At 36.7% G+C, this 25,068-nt stretch overlaps 1 long non-coding RNA gene across 1 annotated transcript in view; it reads right to left on the bottom strand.

Annotated features, from left to right (window-relative positions):
• LOC145522051 (uncharacterized) overlaps nucleotides 1-24,395 on the bottom strand; it is a 207,871-nt gene extending 183,476 nt beyond the window's left edge. The window contains exons 1-6 of the long non-coding RNA XR_014065875.1: nucleotides 24,306-24,395; nucleotides 8,845-9,037; nucleotides 8,483-8,625; nucleotides 7,327-7,579; nucleotides 1,774-1,876; nucleotides 382-442 (exon numbers count right to left, since the gene is read on the bottom strand). This is a non-coding gene — a long non-coding RNA (uncharacterized LOC145522051). The remainder of the gene's footprint in view (nucleotides 1-381; nucleotides 443-1,773; nucleotides 1,877-7,326; nucleotides 7,580-8,482; nucleotides 8,626-8,844; nucleotides 9,038-24,305) is intronic.
• Between the last annotated feature and the right edge of the window lie 673 nt (nucleotides 24,396-25,068).

The following is a 25,068-nucleotide window of genomic DNA, read 5'->3' on the forward strand; positions in this document are numbered from 1 at the left end:
GCTTCCTGCCACTCTACCTGCTTCCAAATTTAGGAATCAGAAGACTAGAGAGCAGCATCACTCACTTCTTTGTGTTTCTTCTCAGTTTAGTTCCATGGGTTCTCTTGTGTTTGAACAGGATATGCTTTTCTTAATATTCTTTATTTACACACATTTGTTTTCATGAGTTTTATGAAGATAAAGATTTGATGCATGATCTCACAAAACTAAAATGAGTAAAAATTCCCATGAAATGTATTATCACTTAAATATTATTCAATAACTATCAAATCTTCCCAAGGTTCTAAAATCTGTAGTATAAGAGGCTAAATTTATCACCCTAATACACTCGAAAGAGCACTGGTTAAAATCTCAGTTTTAATCACTAATTAGATATATTACCTTATAAATTTCAGTCTGTCCTTTGTTAAAATTAATACCTTTCAGGCATTCAGTTTCCTAACTGTGAAATAAGAGTAAAAATCTATGTTACAATCATTAAATGTTTTATTTAAATTCTCTAAAAACATAATCTCTTAACATTTATTCCTTTTTTAAGGGTACATCAATTGACTATCTGGAAAAACAAGTTAACTAGAAAGACAAGAAAAGCTTGATTTAGGTGACATTGTTGGAAAAGTGCCCTCTCTACTCTGACCAACATCGAGGATTATACTGACAGCCTAGGTCATCAAGTATGGCATCCTACAAAGCTATCTGAAAGGAAGAACTGAGGCATTGTTTACTGCTGTCTTTATCAATATAAGGGACTAAGTCCATGAGAAATAGATAACAGGAGTATGTTTATATTGTTATTAAAAATATTTAAACAAGATCTAAGAATTATTCAAGAATGATTCCTATCAACTTAAAATAAACAACAATGAGGCGATCAGCCTTTGAAAAATAATATTAATAAATGAGAGACCTGAATGATCCATGCACAATAACAGTTATATAGCACATTTTATTGATTCATGTTAAATGGATACTTAGAATCTAGATTCCATGAGAACTCATTTATTTTGAAAATGGAATCTTTTCTAAAAGACTTTAGAAATGTATTCATTTATTTTGAAATGATTTTAGAAATGTAAATACAATATCATGTAATCAGTTAAAATATCAACAATTTACTGAACCAACGTTTTTGGGAAATTGCAAGAACAATAAAAAATCAAGAAATAGATCTGTTATCAAAGTCCAAGAGAATGAAAGACCAGTTTTTTTTTTTCTTTTTGTAATTTACACCTCCAACATTAAATTGAAAAGCAGCATTACAGACACCTGCTTCAGTAGAGTCATTGTTTCCATGGTGCCACTTTCCATCACCTATTTTTAATAGTTTACACAACAAGATCAAGGGTGTCCCAGCTGTTACTGCCACTGTTGCTAAGCAACGTTTAAATCGGAGTTCAAGAAGACAAAGAATCATGCTTGAAAAATTTCTCAAGTGTCTGTTTTATGCACCCCCACCCCTGCTTTCTTCATTTTGCACCATTTTCAATGTTTATACTCAGATGATTAGGGTCTTTTCTTTAATTCAATATTACATATATGTATATATATGTGTGTGTGTATATATATATATATATATACATGAATCCACCATTCCAAGTGCTACTACAATCAACTAAATGTTTTTGTTCAGTTTCAAAATGTAATATATATGTTAAACTACAGGCTATCTCTAACATAAAATAAGCAGATTCAAAGTATTAACTTCATCTTCATCAGAATTGGAAGTCATTTTAGGTCTTTGTAATCTATTGCTAGACTATAGCATTGCTGTACCTCAGAGTCTTGCAAAATGACACACTCATCAGTGGCTAGAGATTTGCTGCCTGCAGAGAATTACAATACCCTCTTGTGTATTCTGAAATCTAAATATCATCACCTGCAAAAGACAGAGAAGTCAAAATTCAATAAGACACAGAAACAAAACAGGAGTGAATAAGTTAGGCAACTTTGAACTTGAAATTTCTGGCTGATACAAATTGCTAGCAATTAAAATGACAGATAGTATTCTTCAAACATTTCTGTAAACAATGAAGTTTTTCCTACAAAAGTAATTATTCAAAAACCAATGGCACATCTCCCTAGTTTAATAGATTAGTAAATACAAATCAGCAGTGTGGAAAGTAAATATTAAGGGGAGAAAACATCTTAATTTTGGAATATACAATTTATAACAAGATAAGGATTTTAAGAGCTCTGAAGTCAGAATCAAATATTCCTGAACAATCCATATGACCAAAGGAATATTATGGTATGATTTACAACTAGACATCTAATGAATCTGCACATGTGTGTAATGATATCCAGCTTTCAAATCAGTTGATGCAGATGGCATTTAACCCATGGCTAAGACTGAGGGTTCTGGTACACACAGTACTAACCTGTGCAGAAATGGTACAGGTTGACCCAAATACTCAGATTCTCAGATTTTCTTTTTACCCTCTTTTAATAAAACACATCCAAGGTAAGGAGCAGTGGGTGTGCTTTGCTGGAGCAGCCGTGAAGAGATACCTCACATTCAAGGTAAGAGAAAATCAAGTAAGACGGTAGGCACTGAGAGAGGGCGTCAGAGGGCAGACAGACTGAAACCACAATCACAGACAACTAGGCAATCTGATTACATGGACCACAGCCTTGTCTAACTCAATGAAACAAAGCCATGTCGTGTGGGGCCACCCAAGATGGAATAGGTCATGGTGGAGAGGTCTGACAGAATGCGGTCCACTGGAGAAGGGCATGGCAAACCACTTCAGTATTCTTGCCTTGAGAACCCCATGAACAGCATGAAAAGGCAAAAAGATAGGACACTGAAAGATGAACTCACCAGGTTGGTAGGTACACAATATGCTACTGGAGGTCAGTGGAGAAATAATTACAGAAAGAAGGAAGGGATGGACCCAGAACAAAAACAACACCCAGTTGTGGATGGGACTGGTGACAGAAGCAAGGTTCGATGCTGTAAAGAGCAATACTGCATAGGAACCTGGAATTTTAGGTCCATGAATCAAGGCAAATTGGAAGTGGTCAAACAGGAGGTGACAAGAGTGAACATCGACATTCTAGGGGTCAGCAAACTAAGATGGACTGGAATGGGTGAAGTAAATTTAACTCAGATGACCATTATATCTACTAATATGGGCAGGAATCCCGTAGAAGAAATGGAGTAGCCATCATGGTTAACAAAAGACTCCGAAATGCAGTACTTGGATGCAATATCAAAAAAACAGAATGATCTCTGTTGGTTTCCAAGGCAAACCATTCAATATCACAGTAATCAAAGTCTATGTCCCAACCAGTAACGCTGAAGAAGGTGAGGTTGAAAGGTTCTATGATGACCTACAAGACCTTTTAGAACTAACACCAAAAAAGATGTCCTTTCCATTATAGGGGACTGGAATGCAAAAGTAGGAAGTCAGGAAACACGTGGAGTAACAGGCAAATTTGGCCTTGGAGTACAGAATGAAGCAGGGCAGAGGCTAATAGAGTTTTGCCAGAGAACGCACTGGTCATAGCAAACACCCTCTTCCAATAACACAAGACAAGACTCCACACATGGACATCACCAGATGGTCAGCACCGTATTCAGATTGATTATATTCTTTGCAGCCAAAGATGGAGAAGCTCTATACAGTCAGCAAAAACAAGACCAGGAGCTGACTGTGGCTCAGATCATGAACTCCTAATTGCCAAATTCAGACTTGAATTGAAGAAAGTAGGGAAAATCACTAGACCATTCAGGTATGACCTGAATCAAATCCCTTATGATTATACAGTGGAAGTGGGAAATAGATTTAAGGGACTAGATCTGAGAGACAGAGTGCCTGATGAACTATGGATGGAGGTTCATGACATTGCACAGAAGACAGGGATCAAGACTGTCCCCATGGAAAAGAAATGCAAAAAAGCAAAATGGGTGTCTGAGGAGGCCTTACAGAAAGCTGTGAAAAGAAGAGAAGTGAAAAGCAAAGGAGAAAAGGAAAGATATTCCCATTTGAATGCAGAGTTCCAAAGAATAGCAAGGAGAGATAAGAAAGTCTTCCTCAGCGATCAGTGCAAAGAAATAGAGGAAAACAACAGAATGGGAAAGACTCGAGATCTCTTCAAGAAAATTAGAGATACCAAGGGAAAATTTCATGCAAAGACGGGCTCGATAAAAGACAGAAATGGTACAGACCTAACAGAAGCAGAAGATATTAAGAAGAGGTGGCAAGAATATACAGAAGCACTGTACAAAAAAGATCTTCATGACCCAGATAATCACGATGGTGTGATCACTCACCTAGAGCGAGACATCCTGGAATGTGAAGTCAAGTGGGCCTTAGAGAGCATCACTACGAACAAAGCTAGTGGAGGTGATGGAATTCCAGTTGAGCTATTTCAAATCCTGAAAGATGATGCTGTGAAAGTGCTGCACTCAATATGCCAGGAAATTTGGAATACTCAGCAGTGGCCACAGAACTGGAAAAGGTCAGTTTTCTTTCCAATCCCAAAGAAGGGCAATGCCAAAGAATGCTCAAATTACCACACAATTGCACTCATCTCACACGCTAGCAAAGTAATGCTCAAAATTCTCCAAGCCAGGCTTCAACAATACGTGAACCGTGAACTTCCAGATGTTCAAGCTGGTTTTAGAAAAGGCAGAGGAACCAGAGATCAAATTGCCAACATCCACTAGATCATCAAAAAAGCAAGAGAGTTCCAGAAAAACATCTATTTCTGCTTCATTGACTATGCCAAAGCCTTTGACTGTGTGGATCACAATAAACTGTGGAAAATTCTGAAAGAGATGGGAATACCAGACCATCTGACCTGCCTCTTGAGAAATCTGTATACAGGTCAGGAAGCAACAGTTAGACCTGGATATGGAACAACAGACTGGTTCCAAATAGGAAAAGGAGTACGTTAAGGCTGTTTATTGTCACCCTACTTATTTAACTCATATACAGAGTACATCATGAGAAATGCTGGGCTGGAAGAAGCACAAGCTGGAATCAAGATTGCCGGGAGAAATATCAATAACCTCAGATATGCAGATGACACCACCCTTATGGCAGAAAGTGAAGAGGAACTAAAAAGCCTCTTGATGAAAGTGAAAGAGAAGAGTAAAAAAGTTGGCTTAAAGCTCAACATTCAGAAAACTAAGATCATGGCATCTGGTCCCATCACTTAATGGGAAATAGATGGAGAAATAGTGGAAACAGTGTCAGACTTTATTTTTGGGGGGCTCCAAAATCATGCAGACGGTGATGGCAGTCATGAAATTAAAAGACGCTTACTTCTTGGAAAGAAAGTTATGACCAATCTAGATAGCATATTGAAAAGAAGAAACATTTACTTTGCCAACAAAGGTCAATCTAGTCAAGGCTATGGTTTTTCCAGTAGTCATGTATGGATGTGAAAGTTGGACTGTGAAGAAAGCTGAGCACCAAAGAATGGATGCTTTTGAACTGTGGTGTTGGAGAAGACTTGAGAGTCCCTTGGACTGCAACAAGATCCAACCAGTCCATCCTAAAGGAGATCAACCCTGGGTGTTCATTAGAAGGACTGATATAAACCTGAAACTCCAATACTTTGGCCACCTGATGCTAAAAACTGACTCATTGGAAAAGACCCTGATGCTGGGAAGGATTGGGCAGGAGGAGAAGGGGACGACAGAGGATGAGATGGTTGGATGGCATCACTGACTCAATGGACATGAGTTTGGGTAAATACCGGGAGTTGGTGACGGACAAGGAGGCCTGGCGTGCTGTGATTAATGGGGTCGCAAAGGGTCAGACACGACTGAGCAACTGAACTGAACTTAACTAAAGAAAACACAAAGCTATAGCATTTTCTTTCTAAAATATTTCATATTCTTTGCTTCTATTTGGCTATTATTTTCTGGCTCTCTTTTAAATTCTGCTAACACCAGAAATCTGTTTGTTGTTGTGATAGTGTTGTTAGTTTAAGAACTGCTAAAGTTCACTGAATTTATTTCAATTATCCACTTTTTTTTTTCTTCTACTTTCTTACTACGTCACACTCCTATTGTTAGCTTTAGATTTTTAAAAATCTTCTCCTGCAAATATATATAACTGTTAAAAATGTAGTTCAGTATTATTGATCATATTTCCTACTTAAAGGTACACATGTAATAATAATGTACTTGAGTTGGAAGTAACCGAGGGGTCTTCAGTGATCAAAGAAATTCCCCTGTGGATACATCCATATATGTGTTAGAGAGTTTAGAGTCCAAACTCCTTGAGTAAGTTAAGCGTTGGAAATAAACCTGAGACATACAACTGAAGTTTAGTCTGTCTATTGACATGGTTGTTAACTACCCTTGCTAAAAAACTGTTATGATAAGAATGAATAAAGAAGTTCTCCAGTTTCTATTAATACCTCACTGATCTACTTTGTGACACATTCCTCTACTTCCTTTCTGTGTTTGCTACAAAAATTGCCTCCATTTCTACACTGCTTTATTCATCTTGTTTCTTCTAGGTTTTCCTCATATCCTGAAAACATGATATATTAGTTTGCTAAGGCTGAAAAACAAAGTACCCTAGACTGAGTGACTTATACAGCAGAAATTTATTTCCTCTCACTCTGGAGGCTAAAAGCTCAAGATCGTGTCAGTAGCATTGATTTCTCCTGAGGGCCTCCTTCCTTGGCATGTGCGCGGCCATCTCCTCCCCATGTTTCCTGTGATCTTCCCTCTGTTCATGTATTGTATCCTAATCTCCTCATCTTAAAAGGATACCAGTCATATTGCTTTAGGGACCTCTCTAATGACATCCTTTAACTTTAATTATCACTTTAAAGAGTCTATCTCCCAATACAGTCACATGCTGAATCACATATTGCGGGTTAAGAATTCATCATATGAATTTTAGAGGGACACAATTCAGCCTATAACACATGCCTATACATCATACTAATAACTTTTTCCATAGACATTCCCTCTACCCCTCCTCTAGTAAAATGATTTCACCATTCTCTTTCTTGAACTTAAGAGAGTACTCCGTATTCAATCTTTGTGTATATGCACCATCTATTTAACTCTTAACTCACTGGCTTTTACTGTCTATGCTGAGAAAATTCATTCTAAACATTAGCTAAAGATGTCTTCAGTTTTACAAATAATTCTGATGACTATTTTTTTCTATAACTATATACAATAGTATCTATTTTCTGTAGAGTTGTGCTTCACGCCTCAAATCTTATAACTCCTAAATTTCTTTCTCTTCCAGTTTTATTGAGATATAATTGACATACAACACTGTATAAGTTTAAGTTGTAGCACAATGATTTGTGTTTCCCAGCTGGCACTAGTGGTAAAGAACCTGCCTGCCAATGCGGGAGATGTAAGAGATGTGGGTTCAATCCCTGGGTTGAGACGATCCCCTGAAAGAGGGCATGGCAACACATTCCAGTATTCTTGCTTGGAGAATCTCATGAACAAAGGAGCTTGGTGGTTACAGTCCACAAGGTCTCAAAGAGTTGGCTATGACTGAGGGGACTTAGCATGCATGCACATAATGCTTTGAGTTACACATATCATGCCATCATCACAATTAATTCCATGAACATCCACCATCTCCTAAGGATACATTAAAGAAATAGGAAAAAAAGGTTTTTTATGATGAAAATTCTTAGGACTTACTCTCTTAGCCACTTTCATCTATAATGCACAGCAATGTTAATTATATTTATTTTGCTGTACATTACACCCCTAGTATTTATTTATCTATAACTGGAAGTGTGTATCTCCTGATTCAGTTCAGGTCAGTTCAGTTCAGTGGCTCAGTCATGTCCGACTCTCTGCGACCCCATGAATTGCAGCACGCCAGGCCTCTCTGTCCATCAACAACTCCCGGAGTCCACCCAAACCCATGTTCATCGAGTCGGTGATGCCATCCAACCATCTCATCCCCTGTCGTCCCCTTCTCCTCCCGCCCCCAATCCTACCCAGCATCAGGGTCTTTTCCAATGAGTCAACCCTTCGCATGAGGTGGCCAAAGTATTGGAGTTTCAGCTTCAACATCAGACCTTCCAATGAACACCCAGGATTGATCTCTTTTAGGATGGATTGATTGGATCTCCTTGCAGTCCAAGGGACTCTTAAGAGTCTTCTCCAACACCACAGTTCCAAAGCATCAATTCTTCGGCGCTCAGCTTTCTTCACCGTCCAAGTCTCACATCCATACATGACCACTGGAAAAACCATAGCCTTGACTAGACGGACTTTTGTTGGCAAAGTAATGTCTCTGCTTTTAAACATGCTATCTAGGTTGGCCATAACCTTCCTTCCAAGGAGTAAGCGTCTTTTAATTTCATGGCTGCAGTCACCATCAGCAGTAATTCTGGAGCCCAAAAAAGTAAAGTCTGACACTGTTTCCACTGTTGCCCCATCTATTTCCTATGGAGTGATGGGACCAGATGCCATCATCTTAGTTTTCTGAACGTTGAGCTTTAAGCCAACTTTTTCACTCTCCTCCTTCACCTTCATCAAGAGGCTCTTTAGTTCTTCTTCACTTTCTGCCATAAGGGTGGTGTCATCCGCATATCTGAGGTTATTGATATTTCTCCCGGCAATCTTGATTCCAGCTTGTGTTTCTTCCAGCCCAGCGTTTCTCATGATGTACTCTGCATATAAGTTAAATAAGCAGGGTGTAATCTCCTGATTACTTTCATCCAATTCCCCCTCTTCCCACCCTCCCCATGAGTCATCATTTCTCATAAATTTATGTATTTGGTTTTCAAGTATAACTGGCCTACAACAATATGTTAGTTCCTGGTACATAACTGGGTGGTTTAGTCACTAAATTGCATCCAACTCTTGTGTTACCATGGACTGTAACCCACCAGGCTCCTCTGTCCATGGGATTTCCCAGGCAAGAATACTGGGGTGGGTGGCCATTTTCTTCTCCAGGAGATCTTCCTGATTCAGCAATCAAACCGCATCTCTTGCAATCCAGATGGATTCTTTACTGCTGAGCCACCAAGGATTGCTATCTGTTTCAGTGATCACCAAAGTAAGTCCAGTTGTCATCTGTCACTATGAAAAGCATTACATAATTATCGACTGTATTCTCCACACTGTATATTTCATAGCTATAACTGATTTATTTTGTAATTGAAAGTTTGTACCTCTTAATATCCCTCATTCATTTTCTCTTCTCCCTATCTTCTTCCCCTCTAGCAGTGATCTGTTCTATTATCTGTATCCATGACTCAGTTTCTTTATAGCTATGTTTATTCATTTCATTTTTAGATTAAAAAATATATGCACCCCTATGTCCACTGCAGCATTATTTACAATAGCCAAGATATGGATGCAACCTAAATGGCCATCAATAGACAAATGGATAAAGAAGATATGACATATGTATCCAATGGAACATTCAGTTCAGTTCAGTCGCTCAGTTGTGTCCGACTCTTTGCAGCCCCATGAATCGCAGCACACCAGGCCTCCCTGTTCATCACCAACTCCCAGAGTTTACCCAAACCCATGTCCATCGAGTCAGTGATGCCATCCAACCATCTCATCCTCTCTCGTCCCCTCCTCCTCCTGCCCCCAATCCTTCCCAGCATTAGGGTCTTTTCCAATGAGTCAGCTCTTCCCATGAAGTGGCCAAAGTATTGGAGTTTCAGCTTCAACATCAGTCCTTCCAATGAACACCCAGGACTGATCTCCTTTAAGATGGACTGGTTGGATCTCCTTGCAGTCCAAGGGACTCTCAAGAGTCTTCTCCAACACTACAGTTCAAAAGCATCAATTCTTCGGCACTCATAATGGAACATTATTCACCCATTAAAAAGAATGAAACCTTGCCATTTGTGATAACATGGATGTACCTAGAGGGATTATGCTAAGTGAAATAAGTCAGAGAAAGAAAAATAGTGTATGATTTAACTTAAATGTATTTTTTCCTACAAAATTCAAACTATCACATATATGACCAGTAGAATCTAGCACATGTCCTGACACTATTTTTTTCAGGAACTCAAAATTTAATTTAAGTATCTATAGACCAGAATTTCTATTATATCTTAGGCAAAGATTGTTATTCTGTTTATTAGTTTTGGGGTTGTTGTTTTTGTTCTTGGGGGTTTTGTGTTTGTTTCCTTTTCTTATTTTTAATAAATATTATAAGATTTCCTCGTTTATCTATTCTTACATACCCAGAGAGACAGTAAAATTTTCTGGATATGCAAAACAGGATATAAGCATGAGCTGACACAATACACAAATACTTATTAAATACCTGTACATACTATCAGGAATACTGCAAATGCTGGATACTGAGCAGTGACCAAAGCAGACAAGGTCCCTGTTTTCATGGAATACATAAGATACTGGAGAGAGAAAAAGACAAACCCCAAATAAATACAAATATATGTTATTATGATGGGGAAGATAAGAGTTATCAAGACAAAAAAAGAAAAAAAACAGAATCAGGAGGACATGGACTGAGCCAGTACATCTTGGATAAAATGGCTTTAGAGTGGAGAACTAAACATAGAGAAGGAAAGAGCAATGCTAATATTTGGGGAAGAATATTCCAGGAAGTACAAGTAGCATGTGATAATCCTGGAATATCAAAAATAGTAGCAAAAGGTCAAAATAGTTGAAATTCAATGAACAGTGAAGTGGAGATGAATTCTAGAATATTAGATCTCAGCAGTTAAGATCATATAGGGAATTCATGCTTTGATAATGACTTGTAAGTGTGATGTGAATGTTTTGAACAGAGGGCTGAAAGAATATATATATTTTTAAATGATTACTCTAACACTTCTTCTGACCATAATAGAATTGCTTGCACCAGACCAATAATCTAAGCAAGAACCATAAGAAAAGCTGGAAAAAAATGGGAAAAAAAAAAGAGAGAGAGAGACATAAAGGAACTGATGAGTTTCAAAGAACTTAAGGAATCAGGATTCCAGATATAGAGGAATCACAGAGAGATGAACTGACATTTTACATCTGCTTCTTCTCTAAGCAGATTTGCTGAGCCTTCAACAAATCTGCAGCAAAAGGCAAATGCTAAGAGTCACTGAGTCAAAATAATTTTTGGATATTTCAGATGACTAAATAGGCAATACTGGAGGTAATACTGCCAATAAAGATAGGACATAGAAATAAGATCTCAGGAATGAGGAGGCAAAGAGAAGTAAGCTTAAACTCTGCACACCACAGATTTTCCACTTGAGCTCAAAAAGTCTAAAGGTAAATGACAGTACAAGTACTAATCTAGCAAAATCTATATTAATATCAAACACAGTAACTTTAAGTGAAGAAGTATTATAGAAGGATACTTCAATAATAGTTATAGTTAATTCACCAAGAATATTAACAATTTAAAATTTCTATGCACATGAGAACATAGTTTCACAGTGGTTAATAGACAGATCTATAATCATACTGGGAACCTTATGTTATACTTCTCAATGAGCATCTTAGTCAGCTTGAACAAAAAGTATGATAGTTTGGCTTATAAACAACATAAATTTATTTCTCACAGTCCTTCATGTTGAGAAGTCTAAGATCAAGTCACTGGCGTATTGAGGGTCTGCTGAGGGCCTGCTACCGGGTTCAGAGACATCTATCTTCTCACTGTGTTCTCACACAGCAGAAGGGATATGGGAGCTCGCTGAGGTCACTTTTATGAGGGCATGAATTCCACTTATGAGGGCTCTACTCTCATGACATAATCATTTGGTTTTATTGGAGAATGATTCCATATTTAAAGGTGGAAGTAACAGCAATCTTAAGTAAACTTCAGAAATCAGAGAAGAAAGACTTTCAAAGTCATTGTTTGAAATAATCTGTTGCTCAAATATCATTAAAGATGTTAAAAAGAGGAATTTGAAACAAATATACCTATAAATGCAAAAGTCGTAAATATTACTACATCAAATCCAGCAACCTATAAAAAGAAAAGACCATTTACTTGTATTTCAAAATATAAGATTTGCATAAAAACTGGAATTCACTCAATGACGCAACTGTTCTTACTCACAAAATAAGTTTTTAAGTCATTTTACCATCTAAATTGCTATACAAAAAGTTGTTTGATGAAATTCAACATGAATTCTTCTTAAAACTCTTAAATATCAATCAATAGAATTTTAAAAACTCCATTTAAATATAATAAGAGAAAACAAATTTTAAATATTATACTTAATAATGAAAATTTTAAGCATTACCCTGAACTCAATGTTCAGAAAACTAAGATCATGGCATCTGGTCCCATCACTTCATGGGTAATAGATGGGAAACAGTGGAAACAGTGTCAGACTTTATTTTTGGGGGCTCCAAAATCACTGCTGATGGTGACTGCAGCCATGAAATTAAAAGACGCTTACTCCTTGGAAGGAAGGTTATGACCAATCTAGATAGCATATTTAAAAGCAGAGATATTACTTTGCCAACAAAGGTCCGTCTAGTCAAGGCTATGGTTTTTCCAGTGGTCATGTATGGGTGTGAGGGTTGGACGGTGAAGAAAGCTGAGCACCGAAGAGTTGATGCTTTTAAACTGTGGTGTTGGAGAAGACTCTTGAGAGTCCCTTGGACTGCAAGGAGATCCAACCAGTCCATCCTGAGGGAGATCGGTCCTGGGTGTTCATTGGAAGGACTGATGTTGAAGCTGAAACTCCAATACTTTGGCCACTTCATGGGAAGAGCTGACTCGTTGGAAAAGACCCTAATGCTGGGAAGGATTGGGGGCAGGAGGAGAAGGGGACGACAGAGGATGAGATGGTTGGATGGCATCACTGACTCGATGGACATGGGTTTGGGTAAACTCTGGGAGTTGGTGATGAACAGGGAGGCCTGGTGTGCTGTGATTCATGGGGTCACAAAGAGTTGGACACGACTGAGCGACTGAACTGAACTGAACTCAGAAATGAAATCCTAAAAGATACTGCTGCTGAAGAGCTGCATTTAATATGCCAGGAAATTTGGAAAACTCAGCAGTGGACACAGGACTGGAAAAGGTCAGTTTTCATTCCAATCCCAAAGAAAGGCAATGCCAAAGAATGTTCAAATTATCATATAGTTGAACTCATTTCATACACTAGCAAGACTGTGCACAAAATCCTTCAAGCCAGGCTTCAGCAATATGTGAACCAAAAACTTCCAGATGTACAAACTGGATTTAGGAAAGGGAGAGCAATTCAGAGATCAAATTGCCAATATCTGTTGGGTCATTGAAAAAGCAAGAGAGTTTCAGAAAAACACCTACTTCTGCTTCACTGACTATGCTAAAGCCTTTGATTGTGTGGATCACAACAAACTGTGGAAAGTTCTTCAAGAAAGGGAAATACCAGACCACCTTACCTGCCTCTTGAGAAATCTGTATGCAGGTCAAGAAGCAACAGTTAGAACCAGATATGGAACAATGGACTGGTTCCAAATTGGGAAAGGAGTATATCAAGACTGTATTGTCACCCTGCTTATTTAACTTATATGCAGAGTACATGATGTGAAATGCCAGGCTGCATGAAGCACAAGATGGAATCAAGATTGCTGAAAGAAATATCAACAACCTTAGATATGGTGATGATACCACCCTAATGGCAGAAAGCGAAGAAGAACTAAAGAGCTTACTGATGAAGGTGAAAGAGGAGAGTGAAACACTGGCTTAAAACTCAACAGTCAAAAAACGAAGCTCATGGCATCTGGTTCCAACACTTCACAACAAATAGATGGGGAAAAAGTGGAAACTGTGACAAACTTTATTTTCTCAGGATCAAACTCACTGCAGACGGTGACTGCAGCCATGAGATTAAAAGATGTTTGCTCCTTGGAAGAAAAGCTATGACAAACCTAGACAGCATATTAAAAAACAAAGACATTACTTTGCTGACTAAGGTCCAGATGGTCAAAGCTATGGTTCTTCCAGTAGTCTTGTACAGATGTGAGACTTGTGCCATAAAGATGGCTGAGCACCAAAATATTGATGCTTTTAAACTGGTGCTGGAGAAGACTCTTGAGAGTCCCTTGGACACAAAGAGATCAAGCCAGTCAAACTTACAGGAAATCAACACCAAATATTCATTGGACAGACTGATGCTGAAGCTCCAATACTTTGGCCACCTAATGTGAAGAGCCAACTCATTGGAAAATAACCTGATGCTGGGAAAGATTTAGGGCAAGAGGAGAAGCAGACAACAGAGGATTAGATGATTGGGTGGCAACACTGACTCAAGGGACATGAATTTGAGCAAACTCTGGGAGATAGTGAAGAACAGGGAAGCCTGGCATACTGAAGTTCATGGGGTCGCAAAGAGGCGGACATGACTTAGTGACTGAACAATTCCCTATAACCATTTCCAGGTACCATTGTACAAGTCCTTGTTAGTACAATAAGTCAATAAAAATAAATAAGCTGTATAAAAGTTGAGGATGAAAAAAAATTTTTTACAAGGGATATGGTCATAAATATAGATATTACTAAAAATTTACCAATTATTAGTATTTTGCAAGTTTTTAGATATCTAGCAAGCTGTTAGATAGAAGGCTTATTTAAATGAATCATCCATACCAACAAAAAGAAACTAAGTGTGCAAATGAATTAATTTATAAAAATCCTGCCAATCATTAAATATGTAGTAATAAATTTAATGAAAGATGAACTAATATGTATATATACAGAGATCACAAAATACTGAGCTAAATTAAGAAAGACCCAAATAAAAGGAATAGCAAATGTTCATGGATTTGAAGACAATATATTTTGCTAATATTTCCATTGTTCTTAAATTGATATATATAATCAGTAAAACCTTAATCAAAAGAAATTAGTATTAACCCCTATTCTCAATCTCTGCACAAAAAAATTATTTCTAACTAAATGGATTATAAATCTACATATAAAAGTTAAAACAGCAAAACTGACAGACAAAAATATAGGCAAATCATATTTGACTTTATATTACAAAATATTGACAGTTTCAAAACTGTCAATCCTCTAGAACTTGGAAAAATTCTGATACAGTCACTTAAAATAAAGTGTACCAAATAGCCAATGGACACATGTAAAGATACCCAAATTCAATAGTGATGAAAGCAATGTCCATAAAATGACAACTAAACACTTCTAATCACCATCCCTAAGAGCAAAATAAAGAAGACGAAATACCAAGTATTGGTTATAAAATACCTTAGGTGAAGACCTCATACTCTGCTGAGGTGTGTGCATATTTGCACACCACTTTCAGAAACCTTTTGGCTCTTATCTACTAAAGTTGATCTCACATATTCCCTTCAAATCTACTTTTAGATCTATACTTAAGATAAAAACATATATATTTCCCAAATATGTGCAAAAGTTGTTCATACTAGCATTATTTATATAAGCCCCAAAACTGGAACAATGCCAAATAGTTGGATATAAAAATATGGTATAATTATACATTATAATACGTAAAACAATAAGAACATTTAACTCTTCAGAAGATAGAGATTCAGGGAAAAAAGTTTAATTTTGGACATGGTAACATTAACAAGACTATTAGACATCCAAATAAACATTATTTGACTATTAGTAGCTGAATTTCAGGGGAAAAATCAGTCATTGAGGTATAAATTTTGAAGACATCACTCTTTGTATGACAGTAAAATCTTGGAACTGGACAAAATCAGCTAGAAGATAAAAGTAGAGAGAGAAAATGGCCAAGAATTGAGCTTGGGCTTTCCGAAATTTATATTCAATAAGATATAGAAAAAACAGCAAAGAAGGTTTAGAAGGAATGATAAATCAAGTAAAAGTGATGTCAGACACATCACATGAATAAAGCATTTCAAGAAGGGGTGAGCTTATCTCCTGTTTCAGGTGTATCTTTTAAGTCTCTAGTACGGGTATTAAGAACTGAGTTTCAAATTTTGCAATACAGATATCACCGGTGATTTTAACAACAGTTGTTGATATTGGGCTTCCTAGGTGGTGCTAGTGGTAAAGAACTCACTTACCAATGCAGGCTAGAGGTAAGAGATGTAGATTTGATCCCTGGGTAGGGAAGATCCCCTGGAAGAGGGCATTGGCAACACACTCCAGCATTATTGCCTGGAGAATCTCATGGACAAGAGGAGCCTGGTGGGCTGCAGTCCATGGGGTCGCACAGAGTTGGACCTGACTGAAGTGACTTAGCATGCATGCATGGGTATTAAGAACTGAGTTTCAAATTTGGCAATACAGATATCACTGGTGATTTTAACAAGTGTTGTTCATATTGAGTAGTGAAAATAAAATCTGAATTGACAGCACTAGAAAAAGTGGGACAAGAGGAAGTTGAGAAAATGATTAAAACAATTTTGACATATATAAAAGCTAAGAATCAGGGTTGAATGTGGGGGAGGGACATATAATGAGGCTTATTTTTAATTTTTTAAGATTGTAAAAGTTTATAGACTACAAAAGAGGTATTTAGTAGACAGGAGAACTTGATGATGGAGTGAGAAAGATTAACTGCAGGAACAAAAATCTTGAGTATATTCTTAGAGGAAATCCAGAGTACTGGTAGAGGTTTTAGCCTTAGATGTGATCAGAAACAGTTTAACTTATGTAATAGAAAAGAGAACAGAATATATAATTATGGATGCAGGAATTGTATATAGACCAGGTAGTTATGTAGAAGATAGAATTAATTCAACATCCTTATTTCTCATTGTCATTACCTTGCATTCTCTATATTACATGGAGAGTTTAAATTTAAAAATTGGAACACAGTATATATCACTATTCATTTCAAGTTTGTTTTAGCCACATGGTTTCCCAAACAAATAATTGATAATTATCTGCTGAATGCATATGTAGAAAAAAAAATCCAACCTGTTTAAAAATTATATTCACTCTTACTGAGAAAATTCCCATAAAGTTTTTGATGGCATTCTGTACCAAATTCCTGTAATTACTTATATATGTAATTCTTTTTTCCAAGTCAGTTACATATGCTATTTTTATGACCTTGTTGAAAACAGATTTTATTCATCCAGCAAGGAAGCTTCAAAGAGAGATGTGGCCCTGAATATGGAATTTCAGAGAATAATTATCTCCTTCCAGCATAAAATCACATCTTCGGTTAGAAAAGAATATAAAATAGAAACTTCTTCAGATGGAGAAGAAAGATATTCAGAGGTTAGGGGGAGTCTCTCCAATTTGTTCTCATATTCTAAGATATTCCCAAAATAATGGACTCAGGGTATTCTAACCAACACCCAACCTTTTATATAACAAACCTGACTTAATTTTGTACTAGTCCAACTCTGAAAAATTTCAGGAACATTTAGAATCAATCTCTAAATGTTGATTTTATCCCTCTTCTTACTCTTATTGGCAAAATAGTCAGCTTTTTGCTTTGTTTTAGTTTTGTTTGGGGGAGTTTTTGCCCTGCTTAGAGTCCAACTTAAATTTCATATCATTATTTGAAGGAAGAATTTGGGATTCATATATTTATGTTAAATATTCCATTGTATCTGAAGCAACTAGCCCTTCCCACAGATTTGCCATTTCTTTAGCTCAATTCAGCCGCTCAGTCATGTCCTACTCCTTGTGACCCCATGGACTGTAGCATGCCAGGCCTCCCTGTCCATCAACAACTCCCAGACCTTGCTCAAACTCATGTCCATCTAGTCCATGATGCCATCCAACCATCTCAACCTCTATCGTCCCCTTCTCCTCCTTCCTTCAATCTTTCCCAGCATCAGGACAGTGCCTTCTAAAACTTCATCTAAAAATCATACAATACCTTAATCATTTGAAAAACAGATTTCAGCTTAAAACTTATAATATTTATTACCCATATCATCTTAATTATGCAAGTGGTTTTCAAATTTTAGTTCCCAGTCAATAATTTAGACTCCTTCATAAAAATACAGAGTTCCTTTTCTTATAATTTGTTACTTAGCCCATAATATCTTTTGGGGGGCCCAGAAAATAGTATGTTACAAACACCACACAGAATCTGGAGCAAGCTCTCTGAAGATTAAAAAGCTGAGAAAAATTTAACTATAATTTCAACCCCATGTGTCAATCATAAGCATAAACAGGCATTATGAAATCAGTGATCACTACTGGCTATTGGTTGCTAATCATGCAGTTTTAAAAAGCTGAGGAATCCTTTCCTCTAGAACTTTAGACTTTTGCAAATATTAATTACTGCACTAGTGTATTTTGTATCATAATTACTAGGAAAAGAAAGAGCACATATTCACTTATGTATTATCAACTTTCTCTTAAAAAGAAATGTAGGGGAAACTAAAATTAAGGCATGGTCCCAAGATTACACAGCGACTGAGACTCAATTCTTATTTACTATTCATTTCACTTTCTTCCACTGTCACTACATTAGCTTTCAAAGAATGTTCTACAAAAAAAAAAAGTATTAAAAAATAAGTAATAGGTTAATTTCACCAAATAATGTAAGTACTTTTTTTCTTTTTTATCAGCTGTAAGCAGCAGAGGAGTGCTATGCCTCCTGGTATTTCTCAACCAGACTCTTTTGCATGATAAAACAATTTTACTCTCATTGGCCTATTGTAGCATTTAAGTTCATTTCCCACCCATCTACATTCCAGTTGGGCACCACAGAGGTTTACTTTTCCATCCATCAGTTGTAGCAATCCCTTCCTGTCTATGCTAATGATAGAAGAAGGAGATATATATATGTGTGTGTGTGTGTGTGTGTGTGTGTGTGTATACACATATATATATATATATATATATATATATATAAAAGGGGGGGGCCTGTGGTTGTTCTAATTTAGTTTTATTTTGCAATGCATAGGCATTTGGAACAGTAGGTCAGTGAATTCTGGGAACTGCGGCTTTTTGACACATGAGACCTTTGAGGAAAGAATCAAAGTTAAATCCCATGAATAAATGCTAGTGTTTAATAACCATTCCATTTATGGAAGCTTTATTGTGAATTCATAAAAGCAAGGACAACATTTCCTTGCTAGTCTACAAATCATCATCATAAGTAAGGCAATCTTGAATAAATTGAGCTGGACTATGTAGCCTGCTTGGCAGTTGAGAGTTTTTAAATATGGATGGGAGAAGCAGACACTGGAGAAGCTGTCCTGAAGCAAGCAAATGACAGCTCTCACAAATAAAGGGAAAAATGTTAAAACAATAAACGAAAGAGAAACAATTACTTGCTCATTACAAACATGTCATATTGCATTCTTTATTCTGATTGTGGAAAATTAGCCATTGACTACCAGAAACAATTGATTTTCCTTCACAGCTGTTTTCTAATTACATCTGAACACTGAAAATTCTGGTGCAGCCATTCAGCTGTACAAAGAGAATTTTCTTTTCTTATTGTTGCTTTTGCTGCAAGCTATACCCAGCAGCATGACTGGAGTGAGATGTTCTGTACTTTATGTCTGTGGTGTTTGGATTGAATGCCATGCCTTTCAGGGATGTTATAAGAACTCAAATATTTTAAATTACACAGGGCTAGACTTAGTGAACAAGCTGTTTGGCCAGATGCTATTACATAGCTTTCTCTTTCTTTTTAACACCATTATCAAAACAAGGAAAAAAGAGTAAGATAACTTAAATCCCAACATCCACTTCTTAGTCACTGTATAATTGTCAGTGGGTCTATTTTTGTCACTGTGGTTTCTGATGAGTGCTTTGGCACAGTCTTTCTGGGGGGGGAGGAGGGTGGGTGATAGGCAGTTTCCTCTCAGTTGATTTTGTGTGTAAATTCTAAGCAAAGAGCATGGAGATTATTAACAGGCAGGATTCCAAGGTTTCAGAGAAGCAATTGAAATTTTAGATGCTTTCTCTAAGCTCTTCAGAATTTCTCCCAAAAATGATTTCAGTCTTAAACGAGGCCAGAAATGTGAAACTTGCCCTTGGGAGTTTTCTAGGACTTGCGGTTAGTAAATTCTGGAAAAAGAGTTAAGCTACTTCCTTCAGAGCTTCGGGTTTCTAACCAACCCTTGCCATAATTTAGGTAAAATCAGCAATGTTAACAACTCTAATAAAATGAAACCTCGAAATAAGCTTATTTCTTCTCAATGACATAGTTTTTTTTAAAAAAATCTTTTAGCTTTTTAATGCTATTGTACCAAGATCTGGTTTCTTTGTTGTCATTTATTAAATATTTGCCCTCCAACTAAGAAGTAATCTTAACCGCAAGCCTGTTCACTAGAATGAGATATTTTTTCTAGTCTTGAATGTGATAGCTAACCTCTATAGTTACTGAAGCAATGCAATATATCTTGACATTTGCTATTTTACTTGGAAGCCTCAAAGTGTCTTCCATAGTACAGTCTATTTTAGTATCTCTTTTGCCAAGGTTAAGAAGATTGGGTTGATACTTTATCTCATATTTTTCAATGTTTTTTACTCCAATTTTGGATAAATTTCATTTGCAACATTTATAATATAAATAAATTTTAACAAGAAATAGAATATAAAAGTAAATAAAAATCAGAGCCAGATTGTAGATGAAGCAGAAACAAACAGATTTTACAAAGGAATTATTACAATAGAGGAAAAGAGAATCTCAGTATATATTGATCTCATTTCCAAATACAACATGGACAAGTTGAGATTTATATCAAAGGGGCAGTTTGAGAGGGTCAGTGGATGGAAACCTCAGAGGTAAGTGGTGATTCTGGCTTAGCAGATTCAACACAATTCTTACTAAATCAGACGAGGGTTATCACCTAACCCTTGTGAGTAGTGGATGATGAAGAACTTGATCAGATATCCAGAGTGGTAAATTCTCACTTAATAGGATTCTTGCGTTTAAGCAAGAATCTTGAGGACATGCCTCAGGGAGCCAGGCTTAAGGAGCCAGTCAATAGTCTGGTCAAGGAGAGAGTCTTTGTCATAATGTACTGATGCTAATTTTATTTTATTACATCTTTTCTCAGTTTTTGATATTAGAAAATGTGAAAACCATTAGCATCAAGTTTTTTAATCTCTCAAGAAGAATTTTTGAAGCAATTAGGAAAAACAGAGCTTTGGGTGTGATGGAGACACATAATTAATCTAATAAAATCAATTTTAAAAGATTCTGGGATTTTCCTCACATCTAACCATAAAACTATTAATAAAACAAAAAGAATTTGCTATCGGCATCAAAGAATGCCAAATGTACACTACCTAATAGTCAGGATTTGGTTATCAAAATCAAAGGCATTGCAAATATTTCACACCTAAAAGGGTTTTAATATATAGAATTAGAGGCCAATACAATTATTGGGAGGTGAGCAATGAAAGTGAAAAGGGCTGATTTCAGTGAATTCTTAAGTAAAGGAATCTTAGGAAGTCATTCATGATTTCAGTTGCCTACCATCTCTCTGAGAGTAACCATCAACAAGATAGCCCAAGATCTCTGGGGAAAAAACCCACATCTGCCATCTGCCGAAATCTGCCCATTTACCCTCCACTATCACGTGAGAACACTGGCTTCTAATCCTACAAACCTCATGAGATAACCTCTCACCAGCTTAGTATAATCAAACCTCAATGGCAAAGATGGTAAGGACTTATAGTTTCCAGTCTTTATGCCCCTAAGGAATAGGAAGTGTCTTAGAAAGTCAGAAATGATCATATAACAAAAATGTCTAGAAGAACTAATTTTGAATACAACAGGAATCCAATCCCTGAAAGTACTAAAGTAATAGCAACAATAATGATACCTCATGTACAGCTCTTCAACGAGATAGTCATTGAATTTTTCTTTACCAATGGGCTTCCCAGGTAGTGCTAGTGGTAAAAAAACAAAAAACCTGCCTGCTAATGCAAGAGATGTGGGTTAGATCTTTGAGTCGGGAAGATACCCTGGAGGAGGGCATGCAACCCACTCCAGTATTCTTGCTTGGAGAATCCCATGGATAGAGGAGTCCATGGGGTCACAAAGAAACAATTGAGGCAACTTAGCATGTACATACCATATAAGTTTTTCTCCAGACTTAACTCTATGTCAACTATTCAATGATAGGAGCAGCAATATATACCAAAGGAGAGAAGTGGAGAATATAATCATGTAATTTATTTTTCTTTTCCTCCCCTTCTTTCTTTTAGCAAAATAACCACCACCACAACATAACTTTCATTTTGAAACAGCAGTATGTCTGATATGACATAAAATGAGGAAAAGTGTATATACTATGTTAACTCTCTTTATGAGAAAATCATAGAAAAAATACATGTTAGTTGACAGCCAATATACATATCACAGTATTCTGTTTGAGCACCTGATTTGTTCTAGGGTTAGGTTACCATGAAGATGAATTATATGAAATGTGAAAGCAAAGAACATGTATGTTCAGTGTTTTCCAGATGGCAGATCTAGGTCTAATGTATGAATAATATAAGAATTCTTATTACAGGCCAATATTAAGAAGATTTTTTTTTTAATATTCAAGTAAACATAATTCATTGTTTCCTGTGTCTAAGCATATGGTTTTGGCAAGAACACATAGAAGTAAATTATGTTGGGTATTTACTGTGGATAATTTCAAAGTTTTATCCCAAGTCTTATATTCTATATGATTACAGTTTGTAATAAGTTCTTAGAAGCCAAAAATCAACTTTGAAAAACAATTTACTTGTGTATAATTTCAAAAGCCTCTCAGTAATTAATGAGAGACCATTTCATTATAACTTATTTTAAGAAATCTTGAGAATAGAATGTATATTATGGGCTAAATGTCTGTATCCCCTAAAATTTATATGTTGTGACCCCATTGTGACCATGGATGGAACCTCTAAGGAGGTAATTAAAGTTAAAGGAAATCATAAGGGTGGAAGTATTAGTCACTCAGTTGTGTGTGCCTCTTTGAGACCCTGCGAACTATAGCCCACAAGGTTCCTCTGTCCATGGAATTCTCCAGGCAAGAACACTGGAGTGGGTGTTGCCATTCTCTTCTTCAGGGGATCTTTCCAACTCAGGGATCAAACCAGGGTCTCCTGCATTGTAGGCAGAGGCTTTACCATCTGAGCCACAAGGGAAGCCCCAGTAAGGGTAGAACTCTGATCTGATAGCATTAGTGTCCTTGTAAGAAGAGTCAGTAGAAAGTTCCTGTCACCACACTCTTGCTCTTTTTCCCTCTCAGAGCATGCACAAAGAAGAGATCGGGTAAACACAAAGCAAAAGGTAGCTGTCTGAAACCACAAGGGAGGGCTCTCACCAAAGGATAACTCAGCTGGAACCTTGATCTTGGACTTCAAGTCACCACAATTGTGATAAAATAAACCTCTGTTGCTTAATAAGATACCCAGTCTATAATATTTTATTATGGCAGCCTGAGCAGACTAGTATAAGGTATAATAAAATTGAATTGTTGATTCTCCAGAGAAAATACAAAGTTTACTTTCTATTTGGTTTGTTGAAATTATCTGAGAATGAGCATCCCCATGGTCACTCATCAGAACTTGTTAACCATATTTATTTCCAAGTACACATTTAATCCCATTACTTGGTAGTTCACTTGAATGTGAGTGAGCTCTACAGTTATACCAAATTGTGACACTCCTTGTATTGACTCCATATAAGGTGGCATTATAAATTTAATTTAAGAATTAATGTTTCCAATTCAGGAACAACTAAATTGATACAAACTCTTAATTCTTCTAGAGGGAAAAATAAATTCTTCATTTATTTTGCTACCATAGTATGAAATGACAGGACAGAATAACCTCATTTTTTTTCTAATTTTTCATTATTATAAACCATACTGCATAAACACTCTTACATCCTTTTAGTTTGAATGCTTCTCTCTCCAAGCCAACTGAGCCAAGAATTTTGGATACAGACAATTTATTTCAGAGGATATCCCAGGCACCACAAATGAGGAAACAGAAAAGGGAAAATTCAAGAAAGAGAAAATGGGCGATAAAGTATGCTTTAACAAGATGAATACCACCATGAGCAACTGAGATGTGATTCCACTGGGGATTGTGTGGACCATGCCTCAAAATTACTCTACCAGCATACAAGGAAGCTGAAGCATTTAGCCCCTGCCTCTCCACTCCCTGCATTGACAGCTGCCCTCAGCAGTATTCACACAGGCATTTCCTAATTGGTCCCATGTCCATCATTTAGGTCCCATTTGTTTCTGGAGAAAGGAGGTTCAACCAGAGAAGGAAGACTCAGACACACAAGTCAGGGTCTGGCAGCAGGTCAGGAGCTGTTTACAGAAGCAGTAGGTGAACTCAGACAGGCAAAGGGACATGGGCCAAGCACCAACAGCATCTACTAAATCTTTATGCACTAAGTAAATATTTATGCATATATATATATATATATATATATATATATATATATAAGAGTTTCTGTAGGATACATACATGTCTAGAGATGCTTTCACTGAGTTATGCTAAACTGCATCTTTGACTTCATCAGATAGTTCCAAACTATTCCTCAAAGTGGCAATGGCCAAAGACAATTCTGCAAAAAAAAATATGAAAAGTTCCAATGGTTTGCCTTTTCACCAATATTTGCTATTATGAGAATATTAAATTTCTTGTCAATTGATATTGAAGTAATGTTTTACTGTATGTTAGCTTGTAATTAATTTCTTGATTGTTGGTGAGCTATCTTTTCACATGTTTAACTGCCATTTGTATTTTTTTTCCTTTCCTGACTTGCAATTTATACATTTTCCACTTTGCAGTTGTTTTCCTTTTTTCTTATCAATTTGTTAATGGTTTATATACATTCAAGCTTTAGTGTCCTTCCAATTTTTTGTCCTTATTTATGGCTGGTGGGAATGTAAAATGGTAGCGCCCCTCTGAATGAGAAACTGCAAATTATAATTTTACAATATTACTCATCAATCACGCTTCTGGGCATTTATCCTAGAGATATAAAAACTTGTATCCACACAAAAAGCTATATGTGATTTTTCATAGTAGCTTTATTCATCATAGTCAAATGTAAATAACCCAAACGCCCTATAATGTATGTATGGCTTAACAAATGGGTAAATCTATACAGTGTGTACATGCATGCTAAGTTGCTTCAGTCGTGTCTGACTCTTTATGACTCTTACGGACCGTACCCTGCCAGGCTCCTCTGTCCTTGGGATTCTCCGGGCAAGAATAATGGAGT

The sequence above is a fragment of the Giraffa tippelskirchi genome, chromosome 9 (genome assembly GCF_054371585.1).
Source record: "Giraffa tippelskirchi isolate mGirTip1 chromosome 9, T2T-mGirTip1v1.2.pri, whole genome shotgun sequence".
Taxonomy (NCBI): Eukaryota; Metazoa; Chordata; class Mammalia; order Artiodactyla; family Giraffidae; genus Giraffa; species Giraffa tippelskirchi.